Source organism: Falco biarmicus, chromosome 13, assembly GCF_023638135.1.
Source record: "Falco biarmicus isolate bFalBia1 chromosome 13, bFalBia1.pri, whole genome shotgun sequence".
Taxonomy (NCBI): Eukaryota; Metazoa; Chordata; class Aves; order Falconiformes; family Falconidae; genus Falco; species Falco biarmicus.
This window is the reverse complement of record NC_079300.1, coordinates 23,867,189-23,874,190: the sequence shown is the minus strand read 5'-3', so window position 1 is coordinate 23,874,190 and position 7,002 is coordinate 23,867,189. Positions and strand designations below refer to the sequence as shown.

The 7,002-nt window shown below is 53.4% G+C and overlaps 1 long non-coding RNA gene across 11 annotated transcripts in view; it reads left to right on the top strand.

The window, feature by feature from the left end:
* The window catches only part of LOC130157976 (uncharacterized), a 58,899-nt gene that overhangs the window by 42,765 nt on the left and 9,132 nt on the right, over window positions 1-7,002 (top strand). For all 11 annotated transcript variants that reach the window (XR_008825108.1, XR_008825114.1, XR_008825109.1 and 8 more), the window contains 2 exons: window positions 76-233; window positions 1,511-1,630. This is a non-coding gene — a long non-coding RNA (uncharacterized LOC130157976). The remainder of the gene's footprint in view (window positions 1-75; window positions 234-1,510; window positions 1,631-7,002) is intronic.

Below are 7,002 nucleotides of genomic sequence, written 5' to 3'. Positions count from 1 at the left end.
ATTCCTCCTTTTCTCTTTGCCTGGATCCTGCCAGCATCTAGATTATGTATGATTTTTTTAGCACTTTTTTTGCAGAGTTTGCTTTTAGGCTTTCAGAGAAGAAGTACTGATCTTCGGAAATCACAGCCCCCACACTCTCCACTAATTGTACAGCCTCAGAACCTGCAGGGGATGCTCTCCTCTCCATAGGCTTGCTGCAGATTTAAATCCCAGGAGCAACTTCATCAAGGTAGGTAAGTCCTTCCTAGTTTTAATTAGGGGTAATTGGGAGTATCTTGAGTAGTCTGGCAAACTTCTCTCATCTGTGAAGCTGTCATAGGGACTTTCAGCTGTTCACACTTGAGCGTGACTTTCAAAGCCCTTGTAGACTGGAGCCTGTCACCAAGAAAGTCCCAGAAGAACCAGTTTCCAAGGGCTGGAAGTACACCTGACAGCAGAGAAGTTACAAAAGTGGAAAATGGTGGTCACTGGTTTCTGCTTGATTTGGGCTCACATTAAAAATGCAGCTGAGGAACCTACTCGCTTGCTTAATAGCGCACAGCAGCTTCCCAAATGAATAAACAACGACCAAAGGGATTACAAGGCAAAAGATGAAGAGACATACAATGCTGAATGTGCTGTTAGCATCCTTTGAACGCCAGTTCACAGAGTGCGTTGTCCCTGGTCCTTCTGGCCCATTGCTGCTCCAGCCAAAAAGCGGGAGCAGGGAGCAGCACAAGGAGCACATCCAGGACAGGGCGATGCCTGTCCGTGCTTTCCTGTAGTCTGCAGTATCAGCCTCTGTTGTTCCCGTCATGGGACTTTAACCTTCATAAGAAAGCACAGGCGAGCAACGTGATGTCTGTATCAAACCAGACGCTTGTATTAGCAGAAATGTCTGAATCAAGGCTTTGATCTATCTCCCGAAGCAATGTCAGGCTGCAGGTGGGACTGATGGCAGTGGCTTTGGAAACCCCGGGGGCAAGGACTGGGTGCTAGAGGTGTCCCCCTAAGAGCGAGGGGTGCTGAGAGCCTGACCTCACTCACCAAAAGCCAGGGAGTGTTTAAACAAATATCCAGCCCAAACAAGTCTGTTATAAAAGCTGATTAATAATTAAGCACATCTGTCCACATGAGTACATATAGCTGCGTGTATGACCTGCAGCAAAATCCTGGTTTCTCTATCAGATGTGGTGTCTGGTGCACCCGTAAGAATTAAGGATTAAAGATTAATAGCTGTATTTGTCCAGAGCTCTGGGCTTATCCAGCTTCACAGGCTTTCTTAAACATCACTGCTTCTGCTTGAAATTACGACACTGGCTCTTTGCTTCCTGAGATTCACGCTTTCTCCCAGATGCCTTTTTTATCTTCCCTCCCACCATGAAAGATGTGGGAGGAACAATAAATGGCCATCGCCATCCTCTGATCTCTTCACTTTGCCACCACTTTCCATGGACATATTAAGATGTTGAAACACACGCAGATAGTGAAGAAAGCAGGAAAAAACTACCCTGTCCTTCCCTCTCCCCAGACATCATGGTCTCCAGGTCCTTCTTGGATGTTTTCATGGAGCTATATGAGTGCTGGAGACTGGCACCAACCCCTGGCCCTGTGCTGTGCTGGACCTCGGGAACATGGCATTGTCACACAGGTATGTGAGCAGGGGCAGACACTGCAGAGGAGCAAAGTGAGTTTAGTTATGAAATTTTGGGGTTTGAACCGAAAAACCGGTTCTGTGAAAGTGGGAAGAGGGTGTGTGTCACTGGAGGGACCTGCTTAAATAAAGCTCCTGGTGAGAGCCAGGAGAGATTCCCCTGCAGAGCATCTGGAATTCCCAAGGAAATCAGAAAGTCAAAGTAGAGATCTGCGTTCCGTGCTGTTTGAGGGAGCATGAGGAACGCAGGAGCTTTGCTGCTCAGGTTTGAAATCTAACTTGATTCCAAGGGCAAGAATTGCAGCTGATTCAAGCAACGCATCTCTTATCTGAAGCATGAAGACATCTGTAACAGCTAGCAAAAATCCAAACGCTCTTCGCAGGGAAGGCACCTCTCCTGAGATGGGGGAGATGCAAGGTGCCCCCCTGCCAGCTCGGAAGTGCAGGCTGAACCCCTCCTGGGGAAGCGCAGCCCCCCAGGTGGTTCGCAAGGATTTAATGCTGTGCCATAACAAAGCGATGTGGATTCAAACCATGTCAGGAAGCCTGCTGTGCCCTGGCGTGCCTCAGCGTGGCTGTGCTGGGTGCCTGCAGCTCCTGAGCCCTCCCAGAGACACTTGGGGGTCTCCTGCAACTGGGGTGCTGCCAGCAGATACAAATGGGGCAAGGAAACCACTCAGCAGCAGATCAGAGGTTCCTTCTGCATCCAGTAATGTTGGGGGTGGGGGGTGGGGAGGGCTGTGTAATTTCTAATGCTGATGTTAGAGTTTGTCATTTCCCCTACACACACACCTCCCAGGCTGCACTTGGGAAGTGATGCTGGCGGGTCCAGCTGAATATAGCTGGGGCTGCTGGTTATGCTGACGTACTCTGTGCAACTTCCCTTGGCACGTGAAGGTTTTGCATAGGCAAAGCTGGCTTGCTACCCTGTATAACTTTATCAGGGAGAGAGGTGGCACCAAACATCCACACTGCGGCTGCAAATGTTGTATGTCGTTTACAGTGGGTGTAAGCAGTGTGAGTGCCTCCTAAAGCAGCGGTGTGCAGCCTGGGTGTGATGCTAAGCTGTTCTCCTCTGGTGGTTCAGGGCTGTTACAGATGGGCAGAGGGATGAGTCTACTGGCAAAGCTTCTGGTCCACATGAGCGCTAGCTGGGGCAGAGCCCCGCTGGTGTGTGTCAGTGCCCGGAGCGTTAAAGCAGGCTGGGAGACGTTTTCAGCGCTGGGAAGCTTGAAAATAGGAGATATTGTTCAACTCGGCTCAAAGCGCTGTTGCTCTAAGCTTCTGTTTCTATAGTTCAGGCAACACCCCAGAGGTGGGAGGGTGATGCAGGGGCAGGTCTGTGTGCCTGCTGTCCCCGCAGCCCCCTCCACCACCCCATGGCTCTCCCTCCGTGGGCGGCAGGGATGGGCAGTGCTGTCCTGGTGTGCCCAGCGCTGCCCCTTCCCCAGCCGGGACCCGGGGTCAGCTCTGAAAGCCATGAGGTTCGGAAGGGATCGCGGCACTGCCTGCTCCCTTTGCATTCGTTAAAGCTTGTGGGCCTCTTCGGTAACCTCTGCAGACATGTGCTTTGCAGCCTGGATAAGGACTCCTGGGCTATGAGCTTTTTCCAGAAAAGCAACGGCTGAAGTGGGGAAAGCTGAGCCCCAGGTCCTGTGCCTTCTGCACGCCTGGGGGGCTGCTCCCCACACGCAGACAGGCGCCCTGTCCCCCATGCCCTGCTCTCCTGCGTGCACGCCCTGGGACCAGCGCCCACATGCAGCACCCCTGCATTTGGGGCTCCTCACTCTTCTCCCCTGGAGCTGCCGGGACCATCCCATCCCCCTTCCCATCCCCACCGACCGACACTTTGTCCTCCCTGCGGCACAGGGCCAGCTCCACTCCTTGGGTGCAGACCCCGCAGCCTCCCCCCGGTTCCTGGCTGCCCCCCGCCTTGCTCCCTGCAGCACCTGGGGTGAACCTGCACCGTTACCCTAAAGGGGAAGGGGCGCAGGGTCGGTGCCCGCCGCCAGCCACCAGCCGCTGGCTCCTCTCCCCTCCTACCCCGCAGGCTGAGACCGGGCACAACCTCATCACAGGTGTCCGGGAAGGGGCCTGCAGAGGCTGGTCTGGGGCATCCCACTGTCCAGCAAGGTCTCACAGTTCAGGGAGTAGCTGCAGAGCTGGGAATATAAGTACATTCAGACCAGAACAGTCTCAGCTGTGTTTAGGCACTGAGCTACAGAAAACGCAGAACGTACATCGCTGTAGCGCTCAGTGATGTCTCAGCTTGGGCAGACAGAACCTTCCAGAGCAAAGCTGTAAAGAGCACGGGCTGATCCAGATGCTCCTCTCCCTAAAAGTTCCAGGTATGCTCCCTGGGAGCCTGCAGCTTACTGATTTTCAGCTGGGTGGAAATATCAAGGTGCTGAAGTTCCTTGAAGGAGCAGGTTCTTGGATTTCGAAGGCAGAAGGAAGGTATTATTAGCAACGTTAAATGGGTTTATCTCAATGACAGCTCTTCGGGGATGTTTCAGAAAATGCAAATTCTAGTTAAAAAAAATTTCAAACAGGAACAGCCAAAAGGGAAATGTCACTTGTCCCCAAAACCCAGCTTCTGCTTCTGGCTTAACAGCAGAGTTTCACCAGCTGAGGCATGAAGGACAGGCTGCAGCCTGGAAGAGCTACTTGGAGCACCAGTACCTTTTGCAGCCCTAAATTCAGTGAGATGTGAGGATTTCTCGACTCGGAGGCTAGCAGCAGCTCTGTGGCAGCATGCAGGGATCACTCACTCTACAGGACCTTCTGCTGGGGGGGGCGAGTGGGCGCCAGGGAGGGCAACCAGGGCTGGGGGGGGGCACAGCTGGCCAGGGGCAGCCCTGCTGCTACTACCAGTGGTCCCTTCCCTGGGAAGCAGGTGGCAGCACTGGAAGGGATGTGAATGTGGGACAATTCATCCCTTTTCCAGGTCTCCCCTACTCTGCAGGGACAGTGTAATATATAATTTTTACAAGGCATATTTATGTTTCTGAGCTGGGCTAACTGGCAAGGAGCAGGGTGCCACTGGGGCACTGGGGGAACAGCAGAAGGGCTTGCTGAGAGCATAAAAAACATTTTTCACCAGTATTTCCTGGGGGGGGGGGGGGGAAATATCTATATAGTCCCAAAGGTCTCTCCCTCTGCTTCATTGCTGATCTTCTGCTGGAGATCTTTTCCATCCTTCCTGATGTGGCTAAAGAAATAATATGTTTGTCCTGAGATCTCTGCAGTTCTTCACCTTAATTTAGGATTAATTCATGTATGAGAACCCTGTGACGCATGTGATGGGAGAGTGTGTGTGTGTTGCTGGCGATGCCGGGCCGCGTGCCGGGCGGGAGCAGCTCCCACCTGCTGGGGGCTGGGGGCTGCCAAGTGGCAGTGGGCGCTGGGGCACCAGGGGACACGCTCGCCCCTTCCGATATGGCCTGTGGTGCACGCCTTCAGGGGTAAGTCAGAGGTAAATTTAGGACACAGTTTCAAGCAGAGGCGCATCTGATTTCACTGCACTTTTTCCATTTTATTAGAAAAGCGCCTGTTTTGTTGCTGGGGTGTCGCAGCAGTGGGGTGCGTGGAGGTGGGGGCCAGGGGCTGGGGCTGGGGCAGGGGCTGCAGCCAGCAGCAGGTTTTTTCTTGTTTGGTTAAGGTGACCTTTGATTTAGCGATGGCCACAAGATGGCACAGGGCCCCTCCTAGTAAAATGTCTATGTGCTCAGCGGAGAAATGGGTTTTTCAGGTTGCCTGAATCCAGGCTTGAGCAAAAGCTGCTTGGAAATGAAATCCAGCCACAGGATACCCGCGAGACCTGGCCTTCGAGGCGTTTCTGGGCTGTGCCAGGCAGAAGGCAGCCTGCACCCCACCTTGCATGGCCCATGCGGAGCAGCCCAGCGCTGGAGGGCTGCAGTGATGCTGTGGGGCCAGCCCGAGCTGGGAGGAGGTGGCTTTCGGGTCAACAGCTTGTTCGAGGGCGTTTTTTTTCTGGTGCCCCAGCTTATACCAAAGGGATGGGTGAGTTCTTCATCAGGCTGGGAGATGCCTGTATCAGCTCTTGCAGGCTGGCTGGTGCAGGCGGCGCGGTCGCATCCTCGTGGTCAGAGGCTGGGCAGCACAGGGCATGCAGCTGCTCGGGGAACCCGGAGGAGAGTTTTGTGGGGCAGCAGAAAAGGCCGTCGCCAGGGGTTCTGCAGTGGGCTCAGGGGCAGGATCCTGGCCACCCAAGGAGATGACATATTTGTCAGTGGACGCACAAGTGACTGGTAGCCGGGTGCTGTGCAGGCAGCTTTGCTGTTGTGCCACTCTGTTGAATAATAACAGTGTGCAGCATGTATTAAAAAACCATATTTTCTATGCAAATATCTTGATAATATCTGGAAAGGGATCCAGCCAATTCCTACCAGGTTGTACACTGTTTGTGGTCCCTGCTGGCGTGTGTCCTGTAAATACCTCGTCCTGCTGGGGAAATGCAGCCTGTGTTGTGCGTGCCCTTGGCTGGCATCGGTGGGTCATTAAATAGGTACTGGGCTGCTGAACTGGTTTCACCCAGAGGGTGGAAAGCTGCGAGGGTGATGTGCTGGCAGCTCCAGGTGGCTGTATGGGAGCCGGGGCTGTTTGCTGGGAGGTGTGCGGGGGGGGTTGGCTGGCGGAAACCCAGGGGAACCTCCCGCAGCGCTGTTTGGAGCCGTTCAACACAACACCAGGTGGCAAGTCCTGCAGCGATGAGGTGGTGGCAGTATGGCACAGGGATGGTGGTTGTGGGCAGCACCCAAGGACCATCCCCTTGCTGAGGGGACCCCCGCCATGTTCGGCTCGAGGGGGTGAGTGAGACCCTTGCAACCCCCATGATCCCCAACGGCCCTGAACAGCAGCAGCTGTCGGAGGCAATGAAGTCAGCAACAGTGCGGCAAATTATCTTTTCTCTCTTATTAATGATAAGAGAGGTAATAATCCTCCTACTGGACTAATTACAGCCAGTGAAAATATGGTAATGAAAATAACTCCTATTGCCAGCGTTTGAAGAGTTACAATTTATGTGAAAGAAAGAGGCTTATGCGAATAGCGTTTATTATTTTGTACATGGCTTTCTCTTGTCCCATCTATCCTGATCTCAGCAAATCACAGTGTAATTAATCACAGAGGATTAAATGCTGCAGGGGAAGGACTGGGAAATAATGTAGAAGCAAAACTCTGGTTGGTTCTGACTTAAACTTGGGCTATCTGTCACAAAGAACGTATTGCCTGCTCTGCTTCCTACCTGCCCCCTCTTCTTGCTGCCGTCAGAAATCCGTGCCATTCCCCCAGAGGCTTGGCCGTCCGACTGCGCTCTGGGTGTCCCCCTGGCATCGCACGGCTGGATC